This window comes from Schistocerca americana, chromosome 2, assembly GCF_021461395.2.
Source record: "Schistocerca americana isolate TAMUIC-IGC-003095 chromosome 2, iqSchAmer2.1, whole genome shotgun sequence".
NCBI classification, from domain to species: Eukaryota; Metazoa; Arthropoda; class Insecta; order Orthoptera; family Acrididae; genus Schistocerca; species Schistocerca americana.
Window position 1 is genome coordinate 1,008,717,834 of NC_060120.1, and position 16,262 is coordinate 1,008,734,095.

A 16,262-nucleotide genomic window follows, 5' to 3' on the forward strand; every position below is an offset into this window, starting at 1 on the left:
ACTTCCTTAACTCTTGTACCAAGAGGTGTGGAGTATACTGCTGCATCCATTTTCAATAAGCTACCTCTCAAATTCAAAAACGTTAGCAGTAATCCACGCACTTTCAAATCGAAACCGAAGAGTTTTCTCGTGGGTCACCCCTCCTATTCTGTCGAGGAGTTCCTTGAAAAGTGAAGCTGATTCTGTTGGGATCCATAAACATTTTATTTTTATATGTTATTACTTTTATATTGTAATTTCATGTACTGACACGTTCCATGAGCTTGGAGATCTGCTCCTCAGTTTGGTCCTACGGAGCTTGACTATTAAATAAATAAATAAATATGTATGTCCTCGCCCGTCCATTTGCAATGTCTTGCCATACTTTTTACAATCTACACTCCACTATGCACATGAGCAACGCCACTCTGCGCCCATACTTCATCACCAATAACTTGCAACTCGCCAGTGCCTCTTTATCTATGCGTTCGCGCCCGACGATAACATTGCCATATTTGAAACATGTTCTTTAGATTTATACAATACATACTTCCCTGTCCTCGCCAACGTATCTACCACATAATGTCTCATATTTACATTACAGGTTTTTAAGTAATGAACACTGACTAAATTAACAAAGTGACGACATATCTAAGAAATTACAGCAAAATTAAAGAAATAATTGAAAAATTATGAGGCACTGTGTTTTAGCGTCAGAACAAGACATGTGGGAGGACATGACGAATAACTTCTCTTAGGGAAGAGGGTGCTAGCTGTACTCTAAGATAAAGAGCATTTCAGTATGCTTTCGACCACTTTGTACATATGGGTCATACCAGTTAACGAATGTGTCTATATTTTGGTATTGGTATTTTAATGACAGAGAACTGGATAGAAGCCTCGTAGCTACGGCTTCCTTCTATTAAGTGAGACAATTAAGTTTGATGTCAAAGAAATGAGATCAATATCCTTTAAATCATTAAGTAAACCCCCAAAACAGGGTAACAGTGCGACAATTATTTTTGCTGTTTTTTGTTCTTAGCTTCAGTGTGCAGACTGACTGATGCAGTTTTCAACGCTAGTCTGTCTTTTGTGAGTCTGATCTTCACACATACATCCCTGAACTACCAAATACAGGCTGACTAATAGAAATGGGAAGTTTTGGAAAGGAGGTTAATAAATGTGCACAATTACTTTGCACTTACTTATTTATGTCAAGTTATAGAACAGAGTGTGCCGTTATTGAGTGTCATAAGGACATGTACTCGTATTTCTTGAGTAACACATCCGATAGATGAATTCCCTCTCGGCCCACGCATTCCTGCGGCCTGATAGGAAATTGATTCATGGCTCAACTAAACATTTCAACAGGGGTCATGGAGATTTCTTCTCGTGTTCTTGCTTTAAGTTCAGGCCGAGTACGCTAAACCGCGCCCTTAAGATGGTCCCGCAAGAAAAAATCAGACGCTGTCAATTCAGGGCACCTTGGTGGTCATGCATTGTCACCCTGCCCTGAAATGACACGGTTAACAAACAGTCGTTGTACAGCTCCCACATGTATCCCTGCCACATCTGCCGTTGCTCCGTCATTTTGAAGGAAAATGTGTCAGCTCATGAGCAACAAAACTTTCCAACATGGCAACGTACCGAACAGGCCTTACAGTGGTTGCGCACCCACTATCATATTAAAAAATAGATGTCTATAAAGCCACTCGATGACATGGTGCACCATACCATAACCTTGTTGAGAGGCAATGGACGCTTCTGTAGCTGACATGGATTTTGATGGAACCAGCAGCGAAAATTCTTTTTATTGACAAAGTCACTGAGGTGGAAGTGAGCTTCGACCGACGTCCACGAAGTTGTTAACGAAACTGTCGTCGTTGTGCATTTTGCTAACATGAGTTCAGTATAAGACGGATATCCGGAAAGTAAGTTCCGATCAGTCAGGAAATGGAAACCACTGTGAAAATGTAATAAAGCTTTCACATATGTGTTCGATAGTGTCTCTAGTATGCCTGTCGGTTGCCTCAATTCGCTTTCTTCAGTCCTGTGCGCATGGCGAGCACATAAAGATGAGTAGGAAACGATGTATCCCGCCAAGTACGTGATTCTGGTGAGAGATTTCGCCTGATGTTTTGCAGCCCTCATTACAGAACTGTCATACGGTTCCTACTTAGTGGCAATTCTCGGTCACAATCTGCAGGAGCACTGAAAATGATCCTGCAGCGTTTTGATGGGAAATGTTTGATCGCCAGCACTACAACCCGTAATTGGCTCCCTCTGTGTTTCATCTCTGTTCACATTAACTACTGGTTATGGAGTCAACATTTTCGCACAGACAACGAGCTATAGATGAGCGTAGAGAATTGGCGGGAAGCACAGGCGGCTGCCTTCTATGACGAGGGTACTGGAAAGTTCGCACAACGCTACGATAAATGTCTAAGTCGGAATGGTAACTAAGTACAACAGTGGGTGGAAGCTGTAGCTAACTGTAGCAGATGAAACATTTCTGATTATCAGAGTAGTTTCCATTTCACGATCAATCGGAACTTACTTTCCCAATAGCCCTAGTATAATCATAACATGTAAGCTTTCACGGCCGGCGTCTTCATTAATTAAAACTTCCGGGATGAATTGTCGTGGTCCATATATAAAACTTCTTCTCCTTCCTGACGTTTCGTTGCCTACTGCGGGCAACATCTTCTGAGGTGAGTCGGCGACTGGCTGCTAGGCGCTGGTGGTCCCACTTATATAGAGCGCTTAGATGGCGCCACCACTCGTCACGTGCTTTCGACTTTAAAACTATCTCTGGCTAGTGCCACATCTCTCGATTACAGGTAATCGATTGTCACTTCGTTGGTACAAAGTCGATCGCCGTATCTTGTCTAGTTTAAATCCTTCTTCTTTTCTATTAAAATTATTTCCGTGCTTGTAGATCTCTATAGCTTCTCTATACATGCGAGTATAATAATGTTAGGTCCTAGCGGTCACGTTTGTCTCACTAAATTTTATTTCGTGATCACCGTCTTTGAAAACGTGTTACGCTACAGCTTATTTGTCAATCTGTCCCAATCTACAGTTTCTTTTGTGTTCCGTTAGGCGGGTATTAACACTCCTTTTAGTTGCTCCAATATAAACCATGCCACAGCTACATGGAATTTTATACACATCTATAGTAGCTAAGGGGTGTCGTGCGTCTTTCACCGATCTTAAACTTTCACAAATTTTCTTGGTTCAAAAAAATGGCACTGAGCACCATGGGACTCAACTGCTGAGTTCATTAGTCCCCTAGAACTTAGAACTAGTTAAACCTAACTAACCTAAGGACATCACAAACATCCATGCCCGAGGCAGGATTCGAACCTGCGACCGTAGCGGTCTTGCGGTTCCAGACTGCAGCGCCTTTAACCGCACGGCCACTTCGGCCGGCAAATTTTCTTGGTAGGTTGAAAGATTGTCTGCACTTGAAACTTGTCCAAAACTTTACCAATAGGTCCGTGATATATGAATAAATGGAAGAAAAACTTTTCCAGCCGACGGTTGTTGTTGTTGTGTATTTTCGGACACTTTTCTTCTAGGGTGGAGTGCTCGATCTATTTCCTTGTCAGTGTACCCATTTCTCTTGAAAGCTGTTCGCAAATGGCTTAATTCATCTTTCAAGTAAATTGGCTCACAGATATTATTAGCTCTGTCCACTAAAGTTTTTATGACTCCTCTCTTCTGCCTAGGATGATGATTCGAATTCTTATGTAGGTAACGATCGGTGTGTGTGTCTTTCCTATATACCTTGTGCCCTAAAGTCCCATCTGCCCCTTTAATAACCAATACATCCAAAAAATTTAGTTGTCCATTACTCTCTTTCTCCATGGTGAATTGTATTTTTGGATTGAAACTGGTCATGTGCACCAAAAAATCACTCTGGTCCTCTTCAGCATGAATCCATATCACAAAGGTGTCATCCACGTATCGATACCATTTCAAAGGGCTTTTTTTTTTGGCCGACTGCAGCACCTGTTGTTCGAAAAATTCCATAAATAGATTAGCAATAGCAGGGCTTAGAGGGCTACACATGGCCACCCCATCAATTTGTTCATAAAACTCGTTGTTACACTGAAAATAAGTCGAGGATAGACAATGTCGAAACAAAGCTTTTATATTAGTAGGAAACATATCACCTATGTAAGAAAGAGCTTCGTCGACAGGGACCATGGTGAACAAGGATACTACATCGAAACTGAGCCCTAGTATATTCTACTCATTTGCAGATGGTTAGGTTGAAGTTGCTGAACGGTCTGCAGCTTGTACGGATGTAACTTTAAATCCCCTTTCAGTATTGTTGATTAGTCGAACGATGCACCTGTAGAGACTCTGCGCGATGTCGATCAGAGCTCTGTGGGCTTCCCATGAAAGCCGTTTGTGTGCTTTCGATGTTGTCTCCCGTACGGGTGGTTCGGGGTCTCCCTGAAAATTGATTCTTTAATGCAGAACTTTTGTTTCAAAACTGCGGACCCAGATGTTGATTGCATGCGCTGAGGAAACGCGACCACGAGGATCGATCATGAAATGACGCCGAAATTCTCGGCGCTCGGCCACCCACTCTTACATTATTGTAACAGGTTCTTACCATAAGGGCACAAAGCATACCTTTCCACTGCTCTGTGTCTATTGTGTATTAAATGGCTAGACAGTTCGAGTAGTATTCTACACGATATTTGGCGCCACCGGCCTCGCAGCGTTGCCACAACACGTTCCAAAATTTCCCATTCTTTTGAGTCACTCTGTACCTCGAGACGTGACCTACCAACTAATTCCATTTAGTTAAGGTGTACCGTAGTGAACTTTTCTCCAGTATCTGATTCAACACCTCTCAGTAGATATCTTATCCAACCGTCTGACAACCAGAATTCTTCTACAACACCACATCACAAAAACCAGCATTTTCCTATAATCTGTTTATCGCCCAGGTTTCGTTACCGATTCAAAGCAACATTTCGGACAGATTCTTTCATAGACGAATTCGTACCTCTTACATTTGTATTTGATCTCGTGCAGTATTCGTGTAAACGAAAATTATCTTCACATCTGACGGCGTGTTTGCAGTAAACCTATACAAAACCTTGGAGAGCCTAATGTGTTGAAGCGAAAAACGCATTTGACGATTTTCAAGGCGATGGCGCATAGTGCTCCTTCGTTATTACCCTTAAAGTTATACCAAACGGAAATCTGTTGGCTAGTTGGTTATTTTGGGGGAGGGGACCAAACAGCGATGTCATCAGTCCCATAGGATTAGGAAAGGATAGGAAGGGAAGTCGGCCGTGCCCTTTCCAAGCAACCACCACAGCATTTGCCTGAAGCTGTTTAGGGACATCAGGACGGGCGGACGCGGATTTGAACCGCCGTCATCCCGAATGCGAGTCCAGTGTGCTAACCACTGCGCCGCCTCGTCCAGTGAAAATCTGTTGACTGTACTGCTATACAAAAGACTGAAAGATTCTGTCACCATTCTGCGCACACTTAAATTACTCTCGATATCGATGAGAGCCATCAACCATGTGCGACACATGACTCACGCAGCTACCTGCTGAAACTGTCGGATTGCGTTCCTTACACATGATTTGGCACCTTAGCTCGTCCACTTCTTTCTACGACGATCGCCAGACGTCTGGCGAATCCTACACTCATCGGTGAACAGAAACCGACGCTACTGATCCCGGCTAGTCCAGGCGTTTCTTTGCCCACCTTCATCACTCGCGTCAGTGATTAGTATACTGGACCCGCCTACTGTAATACTAAGGAAAGAATAAACAGTCATCGCCCAGGACAACGTACAGTATTCTGTTATTTAACAAGTCCTCGAGTCAGTCACATATTTCGTAAAATATTCCGAACACTCGGGTCTTCGTTAATAGTCTAGCACTTCTTGGCTACCTGGAATATGAAATCTGCCTGTTGCCCTTCGTTCGCAGGATATCGTGTGAGAAAGGGCCAGGTACGTTTCGCATGAGCAATGCTTCCTCAACACGTGCTGATTTACGTATAAAAGATTTTCTGTGTGAATTGAGGACGGAGAAGGAACCGGAAAGAGTGGATGGGAAACTCGCAGAGTACATTGTAGTAATGGAATGGCGAAAGTTCAAAACTTCTGGTGGATCGGGAATTGAACCCAGGTGCTCCGCTTCTGTAGAACGGTTACCTCAGCCCCCTAGGCCACTTCGAGACGCGCACCATCCGATCCAAATTCTCAATTTAGCGCACGCTGCAATGCAGCGTCCGACGCCCACTAAATCCACACTTTCAAATGACTGATTAAAGTAGGAGTTCGGGCGATATCAGGGCATCCTCAGTGAAACAAACAACAAGCAGCCGTAGCGCTTACACAGAGTTGTATGTATGTGAGTGTTGTGTGTTCCTTCGGACAATGCCGACAGAATAGACAACCCTCAGATACACGCAGAAAGTTTTCTGTCTCTACGACACTTGTTACACTTGAGCTCAGAATGGGTTCCAGAATTTTGCAGAAAACTAACAGCAAAAATATTGGTCGGTAATTTTGGTTCAAAATGGTTCAAATGGCTCTAAGCACTAAGGGACTTAACAACTGAGGTCGTCAGTCCCCTAGACTTAGAACTACGTAAACATAACCAACGTAAGGACATCACACACATCCATGCCCGAGGCAGGATGCGGAACCTGCGACCGTAGCAGCCGCGTAGTTCCGGACTGAAACGCCTAGAACTGCTCGGCCACAGCTGCCGGCGGTAATTTTGGAAATTCGTTCTAATATCACCCTCATACACATGAGGAACCTTAATTTTTTTTTCTTGTTGCATCTGACTTTGTGCAGGGCGAGAGATTCACGATAAACGTAGGGTAAGTAAAGAGAAAATACAGAAGAGTATTCTCTCATATGCAATCACTTTTTGGAAAGCACGTTTGTTTCATTAATTATATTTCTTTATACTTCAGTCGTTAGGACTGTTAAAACGTCAGAAAACAGGAGCTTTCCAGGTGAAAACCACGAAGCGGGTAAAAGTACATTATGTCATCACTTTGGTCTTAAATGGGTGCTCAATTGCTGTCTACAGATAATTAACAGCAGTGGACACCGGGCTCCAGCGCGCGAGAGAAAAGGCTAAAAAGGAACTGAACGAACGTTAGCAAAAAGAGACAGGAACTATTTCCATAGCTCCGCACATCTGTCTTCAATGCAATTAGGTTCAAGGGGCGATCAAGACTTTTTCTTTTGTGCGTATATGCAACGTTGCGCAGCTCCAATGCAGGTTTATAAGGTCAGACATTTAGGCAAACGATTTTTACGATATTCGCATTTTTCCGATGGGCGTGCGTAATTTGCGGAAACGTGAACCATGGAGACGTTATTATATAATACGTCCAAACAGAATCAACCTGCTGTTATTCGTTTTTTGGTTGTCGAAGGACAAACCCCGTAGATGTCCACCGGAGAATTGAGAATGTCTATGAGACAGCATGTTTGCCGGAACCCACCGCTGTGGAATGGTGCGCCAAGTACTAAGACAGGGGGTGCAACTGCTTCATGACAACGCACGTCCCAAAGTCGCAAATTCCGTAATGTAGAACTTACGCCAACTCAAGTGGAAGGTTCAAGAAACTTCCCTCTAGTCCTGATGTAAAATTAGAGAGATTCGAGCGCGCACGGAGGCTTTCCGGCAGTCGTTCTTCCCGCGAACCATACGCGACTGGAACAGAAAAGGGAGGTAATGACAGTGGCACGTAAAGTGCCCTCCGCCACACACCGTTAAGTGGCTTGTGGAGTATAAATTTAGATGTAGATGTAGATGCTATTATCAGGCCCTAGATAGCTTAAAAGCGGCCTTGAAGGGTAGCCGATGACGGTCGGACAAGGATGCGCTGGAGGGAGTTACGGACTGCTAGAGACAGCAGTACTGTACCAAACGGGTATCTTCAACCTCGTGCGTCAGTGGGATGATGCCGCCGGCCGGGGAGGCCGAGCGGTTCTAGGCGCTACAGTCTGGAGCCGCGTGACCGTTACAGTCACAGGATCGAATCCTGCCTCGGCCATTGATGTGTGTGTGATGTCGTTAGGTTAGTTAGGTTTAAGTAGTTCTAAGTTCTAGGGGACTGATGACCTCAGTCGTTGAGTCCCATAGTGCTCAGAGCCATTTGAACCATTTTTAGGATGATGCCCTCAGTGGTCATGGCAATTTTTCCTTACTGGATTACTGACTCTGGACAGTGCCGCCTTAGAACGGAAACATTTTGTTGGCTCCTTACACATTACGGAAAACTAAGAGTTCCATGTAACTATATTCTGCGCTCATAGGTAGCAAACCGAGCCTAGTACACGTCCACCGCGGCGCTCGGGGGACAAAGCACAGTTGCGACATTTGAGGATGAGCTTATGAGAGCCCGAAACCGGTCGTGATAATAAAACAAATTTATAACCGAAGCGGTATTTTCAACCTCTAGTATACGAGCTGGTACTTGGTACAATAATTCACTGTGAACCAAATTTAATGGAAAGAATTCGATGGTATCCGCTTTTAAATAATCCGGGACTGCGTGAATGCAAGAGAACTTATACTTCGTTGATAATAAAGGAAATGAATTTCCTGTATGTGTGCGCAAGATTTTATTACTGACACTGAACCTTGTTTTGCAAATTGCAGGTTTGTGACATCTGACAGTGGCAGTAGCCGAAACACCGTAGCCAGTAACACTGTTTCATTCAAAAAATTATTCCTTCCTTTGAATTACTACTCCCGTTTATAAACTAGAAAAAGTATCTTACGATGTGTTTTCTTTAGTAATTTTAAATTAAATAATTTCTTGGTACTAGTGATTTTGATTCCACGACTCGAAGAGGCCACATCATCTAATGATTGAATTGGCTGATGATGATGATGATGATGATGATGATCATGATGACTAGTGGTTTTGTGGAAGCGTAAAAACGTCACTAGTTTACCGAACACAGCTCGTCTGCTTCCCTGTAATGGATGACCAAAATGGAACGCTAGGAAGAAGTCTGCAAGTCTTTCATGAAGTAAGTGACCTTAGATAACTAACACGAGAACTTTTCTTTAAAGAAAATGCTGGAAATGCTTACGCCTGTGCTCAACGGTCTAATAGAAACTAAAAAAGTACCAATTTTGTATTGCTAGCACGTACAAAATGGGTCCTTGTATTACGGAATAATCACGCTATTACCGGATGTCATTTCACTTAATGCTTCATAACGCAATTACAGTTTCGTGCGACACAGAGTTATTGGATGGCAATGTAATCACGCATTTGAATTCTGTTTGAGCGACCGTCATAGCGTGCTCACTTTGTGAGAGGTTACGTGCTGGCTGCAATATCGCATTTCAACTCCTCTTCGCTACCAATATCTGTGGCAATAACATGTTGTGAGTACATAATTTGATTTTGGTAGCTTTGGGTTGTATAGTAATGTTTCTTCATAGCAAAAAAGCGATAAGTCTCGATGTACAAACATCGTTTTGTAAATCAGGGTTCATCAAGAAATTTCTTCGGATTACACCTGATATTTGTAATCATTGCTGCTTTCAAATTAGTGTATATGCTTATTATGCTCTAGTCGTTAAGATATCTATAGTAGAAATTTAGCGCGCACATTTTCTTTGCTGTGCCTGAAATAGTGCAACACCTACATTCTGCAAAATTGATCCTGTGTGCAGAGTGATTTGGCTAAATGCTGATAAACCACAACAAACGGTCTGTGAGAGGATAACGAGAAAATATGGTCGAATCGATATTATGGTCGGAAACACGCTCCAAGGGAGGTACAATTACCTGAACGTGGCGATAAAACATCTTTGACAGCAACAGACAGTTGGTCAGCCATCAAGAAGTTAGCCAGATGACCGTGTGGGACGTTCTCCACGACAGCTGCCACTATGCGTACCTCTTGCAATACATGGGAGGCCTCATTAGCTACGAACTTCCCTCCGTGGCTGCATACTCCAAAATGCTGGAATTTCTGTCGTTCATCCTATTCACAGCCGTGGTTACCTGCACGAGTGGCTGTGACGTCAACCTTTACAACGCCCAACTGTGGGATACGGAGAATGCCCATGGTACGTATGGTGGCAACGAATCATTAGCACTGATTCAGCCTCAGTGCGTGGACGGGAATTACTAGCGAACACCTCGTGGGGGCAGTAATCCTTCCATAATACCTCACAGGCGTAGTTCCTTATATACTGCAGCAAAATCAGCCTGTGTTTAATAAACGGTCACTCGAATGATTGGTACTTTTTTGTGAGACGAGGACAAGACTTTGTTCAAAAGAATGAGGCACCAAATGTATACAGTTTTAGTTTCTTTTAAGCTTTAATTATTGTGTTTCCTATTCTACATAATTTAACGAGATGGTTATTAGCTGCACTGTCTTTATTAAATCAGAACTTTGTAATAGTCACAGAACAGGCATGACTACGTGGGTGTCTACATGTGGTAATTGCATAATCAGTCAACCTCAGAACTTTTTGTTACGTCAGCCTGAAGGGGAAGGATACCAATGAGTGGATGGCTCCCTAATGTTTCAGTGATCTCAATAATACCTTGTCTCGGAGAAGGAATTTAAGTGTGCTTGCACCATCATCCGCCAGTCTGCAGCAGGGCAGAAAGTTTCTATCAGTCTGTCCTCAGTAAGTGGTTTTTAATTATTTGTAGGTATATGCGTTATGCCGTTGACTCTAAGAGAGTCAGAAACAGAAGACTATTGCCGCAGTTCTTCATTCGAAGATACATAAGCAGGATGCTTCATTCCATCACATAAACTACAGGGTGTACATATAGTCGGGAAGACGTTCAACTATTTACTGCACAAAAACTAAAAATTGTACAGATGTCATACACATTGCATTTCGAAGAGAAACTCTGAAAGCTTTTTTTAGAAACATTCGATACGCGAACCATGAGTGACCCGGCAGACATCAATACGATAATGGAATTCTTGCCATAGCCGCCGCAGTATGGCACTGTCGACTGTGGCAGTCGTTTCCCGTATTCTCTCCCGGATCTCTGCTACATCACGTGGTAGAGGCGGTATATACACCAGACCTTTAATGTGTATCCACAAAAAGAAGGTCACACGCAGTGAGATATGGTGATCGGAGAGGCCATTTCATGAAACAGTGAACTCCAACAGACAGATAGCTCGCTCCGCACCTGAACTCACCACGTTTACGACTGGCGCTGACCATCGGCAAGTTACCAAACTACGCTGTGGCGGTATACACGAAAGAAAAACTTTCAGTGTTTCTCTTCAAATTGATATTCGTATAATATCTGTACAATGTTTGGTTTTTGTGCAATAAACAACTGAAGGTGTTCGCGGACATTATGTACACCCAGTACAAATTTTACAGTCACTCGTGATTTATTCCTGCAAGATCTAATATACGAGAGTGAGTCAAATGGAAACCTTAAATATTTTTTAAACATTATTTATTGTGCAGGAGTGGTACAAAGCTATATCACTTTTCAACATAATCTCTCCCACGTTCAACGCAAGTCCTCCTCGCTTACAAAGTCCATAAATTCCTTCAGAAAAAAATTCTTTTGGTAGTCTGCGCAATCACTCATGCACCGCGTGGCGTACCTCTTCATCAGAACAGAACTTCTATCATCCCACTGCGTCTTTGAGTGGTCCAAACATGCGGAAATCACTTGGGGCAAGGTCTGGTGGGTATGGTGGATGAGGAAGACACTCGAAATGCAGGTCTGTGAGAGTTCCAACTGTTGTACGGGCAGTGTGGGGCCTTGGTTTGTCATATTCCAAAAGGACACCTGCTGACAGCACTCCACGTCGCTTTGACTTGATTACAGGCCGCAGATGATTTTTTAGGGGATCTTTGTATGATGCATTGGTGACAATGGTCCCTCTAGGCATGTAATGCTCCAAAATGACTCAATTTTCGTCCCAAAAGAGAGTCAGCATAACCTGCCCTGCTGATGGTTCTGTTCGAAACTACTTTGGTTTCAGTGATGAGGAATGGCGCCATTCCTTGCTCGCTCTTTTCGTTTCCAGTTGGTGGAAGTGAACCCAGGTTTCGTACCCAGTAACGATTCTTGCAAGGAAGTCATCACCCTCCAGTTCAAAGCGCCAAAGAAGTTCTTCACAAGCATCAACACGTTGTTCTCTCATTTCAGGAGTCAGATGCTGTGGCATCCATCTTACAGACACTTTGTGAAACTGGAGTACATCATGCAAAATGTAGTGTGCTGACCCATGACTAATCTGTAAACATGCAGAAGTGTCATTCAGCGTCACTCGGCGGTTTTCCTTCACTATGGCTTCAACTGCTGCAATGTTCTGTGGAATCACAACTCGTTGTGCCTGACCCAGACGAGGAGCATCTTCCACTGAAGTCACACCATTTGCGAACTTAATACTCAATTCATAGACTTGCTGCTGTGACAAACATGCATCACCGTACTGAACCTTCATTCGTCGATGAATTTCAATAGGTTTCACACCTTCACTACACTAAAACCGAATAACAGAACGTTGTTCTTCCCTGGTGTAAGTCGCAAGTGGCGTGGCCATCTTTATACTGATACTGCGACGGTATGTGTGCATCTGCACTATGCTGCCACCTACAGGCCATTCTGTACGGTGTTTGCAGCACGCCTACCAGTTTACAGGATAACGGCGCGAAATTTCAATTTGTTCTTACAAATTTAACGTTTTCATTTGACTCACTCTCGTAAATGTGGGATAGTGCCCACTGGTCTCGTGTAGTGTGCCTAACAGATGCTGTGTTCTCGAATTGCTATACAACAGTTCAAGCAAATAAATTAGTATATCTACACTCCTGGAAATTGAAATAAGAACACCGTGAATTCATTGTCCCAGGAAGGGGAAACTTTATTGACACATTCCTGGGGTCAGATACATCACATGATCACACTGACAGAACCACAGGCACATAGACACAGGCAACAGAGCATGCACAATGTCGCCACTAGTACAGTGTATATCCACCTTTCGCAGCAATGCAGGCTGCTATTCTCCCATGTAGACGATCGTAGAGATGCTGGATGTAGTCCTGTGGAACGGCTTGCCATGCCATTTCCACCTGGCGCCTCAGTTGGACCAGCGTTCGTGCTGGACGTGCAGACCGCGTGAGACGACGCTTCATCCAGTCCCAAACATGCTCAAAGGGGGACAGATCCGGAGATCTTGCTGGCCAGGGTAGTTGACTTACACCTTATAGAGCACGTTGGGTGGCACGGGATACATGCGGACGTGCATTGTCCTGTTGGAACAGCAAGTTCCCTTGCCGGTCTAGGAATGGTAGAACGATGGGTTCGATGACGGTTTGGATGTATCGTGCACTATTCAGTGTTCCCTCGACGATCACCAGTGGTGTACGGCCAGTGTAGGAGATCGCGCCCCACACCATGATGCCAGGTGTTGGCCCTGTGTGCCTCGGTCGTATGCAGTCCTGATTGTGGCGCTCACCTGCACGGCGCCAAACACGCATACGACCATCATTGGCACCAAGGCAGAAGCGACTCTCATCGCTGAAGACGACACGTATCCATTCGTCCCTCCATTCAAGCCTGTCGCGACACCACTGGAGGCGGGCTGCACGGTGTTGGGGCGTGAGCGGAAGACGGCCTAACGGTGTGCGGGACCGTAGCCCAGCTTCATGGAGACGGTTGCGAATGGTCCTCGCCGATACCCCAGGAGCAACAGTGTCCCTAATTTGCTGGGAAGTGGCGGTGCGGTCCCCTACGGCACTGCGTAGGATCCTACGGTCTTGGCGTGCATCCGTGCGTCGCTGCGGTCCAGTCCCAGGTCGACGGGCACGTGCACCTTCCGCCGACCACTGGCGACAACATCGATGTACTGTGGAGACCTCACGCCCCACGTGTTGAGCAATTCGGCGGTACGTCCACCCGGCCTCCCGCATGCCCACTATACGCCCTCGCTCAAAGTCCGTCAACTGCACATACGGTTCACGTCCACGCTGTCGCGGTATGCTACCAGTGTTAAAGACTGCGATGGAGCTCCGTATGCCACGGCAAACTGGCTGACACTGACGGCGGCGGTGCACAAATGCTGCGCAGCTAGCGCCATTCGACGGCCAACACCGCGGTTCCTGGTGTGTCCGCTGTGCCGTGCGTGTGATCATTACTTGTACAGCCCTCTCGCAGTGTCCGGAGCAAGTATGGTGGGTCTGACACACCGGTGTCAATGTGTTCTTTTTTCCATTTCCAAGAGTGTATTTCAATCAAGAAGTTTGACAATCACTTTGAATTGACATTGTTGTCGGAAGCGATGGGCGGCAGGCAACAAATCCGCGTCCTTTGCTATATATCATGTTCATACAGGCAATAGATATCGATCACTAATAACTGTTCTCGCAGCACTCTCTGCTAGGCCGTGCTAATGCTCTGTGAATACTGTCCATTAATGTCTAGCAGAGGATGGCAGGAGCAGCACTTATATTAACTTCGGCTAGATGGCACTCCTATCGTGGTGACTTCCTGGTCAGCGCGCTATTGGCTGACATCGTCTCACCGCCTTCTCTGATCCTGCGGTCCTCATCTTCGTTCCGGCGCTTGTGGTTACGTCAGAGCAGCAAAATAAGTTCTCTGGAAATACTGCATTTAAAATGGCTGAATGGGCATTCAGCCGCATGGAAACATCCAGATGGAGCGATATTTCTCAAGATGACTTGATGCCATCTTCAGGCGGTACTTGCAACTGATTTATCTCCAGTCGTTAATGTCAGTAGATGAATCCGGGCGGTGCTGTTGCTTCGCTATTGAAGCAACTTTTCATTTGGTCTCAGAAGGACCTTGCTACTTCAGAAAAAAGTGGAGTTCGTAACTGGAAATCAAAACCAGGTTTTTCTGTACTTCAGGCTGCGACGCTAATCACTTTTATTTTTTTCTTCCGCACACCAAACATTCACCCTCAGCAGCGTGAGATTCATGCCATGAGAAAAACTGAATTATGTTCAGAAAATGTGCCGAAGTGTAAAATAATAATATAAGAAATGTATTCGTAGTTGTGAGTATGGACAATCATCAGTTGTTCAACTATGTGTCTACAAGCTGTACTCACAAATGTATTGTGGATTCATGTCCGAAGGAACTTTGCATCGTAATTCGTAACAACATAGGCACTGCAATATCGTAGGAAAATAATAGTCCCAAATCTAAAAAAAAAGCTGACGAACAAAAACATTTTGTTGGGATTGGTAACCCAATAAGTCTTCTCTTTTCAAGTTAACATTTAAAATTTACATTTAGACGTATGTCACTGAGTATTCTTCTTCATATTTTAGGAATGAATTATGAAAACCGTCCTCGGGATGGAACATAAACAGTTTTTCTCATATTTTTAAAACTTTTAAAAAAGTATATAAATTTTCTTGTTCATGTAGCTTAAAGAAATTGTCTTCGTCTTGTTAAAGAAAGGTAGTTATGAAGAGTTAATTAAACGCACAAATCTGTCTTGGGTAAATTCTTCCTGCACCACACCATTGTTCCTAACTAGCCAAAAAAACGTTTTAATAAAATGAACAACATTCATGTGTTCAGACAGAATCTTCTTTCTTCTCCTGTTTACGTTAGTCTTGATTAAAAAATTCACTTAGTTTTCAGAATGAAATTTTCACTCTGCAGCGGAGTGTGCGCTGATATGAAACTTCCTGGCAGATTAAAACCATGTGCCCGACCGAGACTCGAACTCGGGACCTTTGCCTTTCGCGGGCAAGTGCTCTACCAACTGAGCTACCGAAGCACGACTGACGCCCGGTACTCACAGCTTTACTTCTGCCAGTATCTCGTCTCCTACCTTCCAAACTTTACAGAAGCTCTCCTGCGAACCTTGCAGAACTAGCACTCCTGAAAGAAAGGATATTGCGGAGACATGGCTTAGCCACAGCCTGGGGGATGTTTCCAGAATGAGATTTTCACTCTGCAGCGGAGTGTGCGCTGATATGAAACTTCCTGGCAGATTAAAACTGTGTGCCCGACCGAGACTGCAAGGTTCGCAGGAGAGCTTCTGTAAAGTTTGGAAGGTAGGAGACGAGATACTGGCAGAAGTAAAGCTGTGAGTACCGGGTGTGAGTCGTGCATCGGTAGCTCAGTTGGTAGAGCACTTCCCCGCGAAGGGCAAAGGTCCCGAGTTCGAGTCTCGGTCGGGCACGCAGTTTTAATCTGCCAGGAAGTTTCACTTAGTTTTCTTTGTAATTTCTGTTTCCATTAGCATGCGAAGCTCAGCTGTCAGG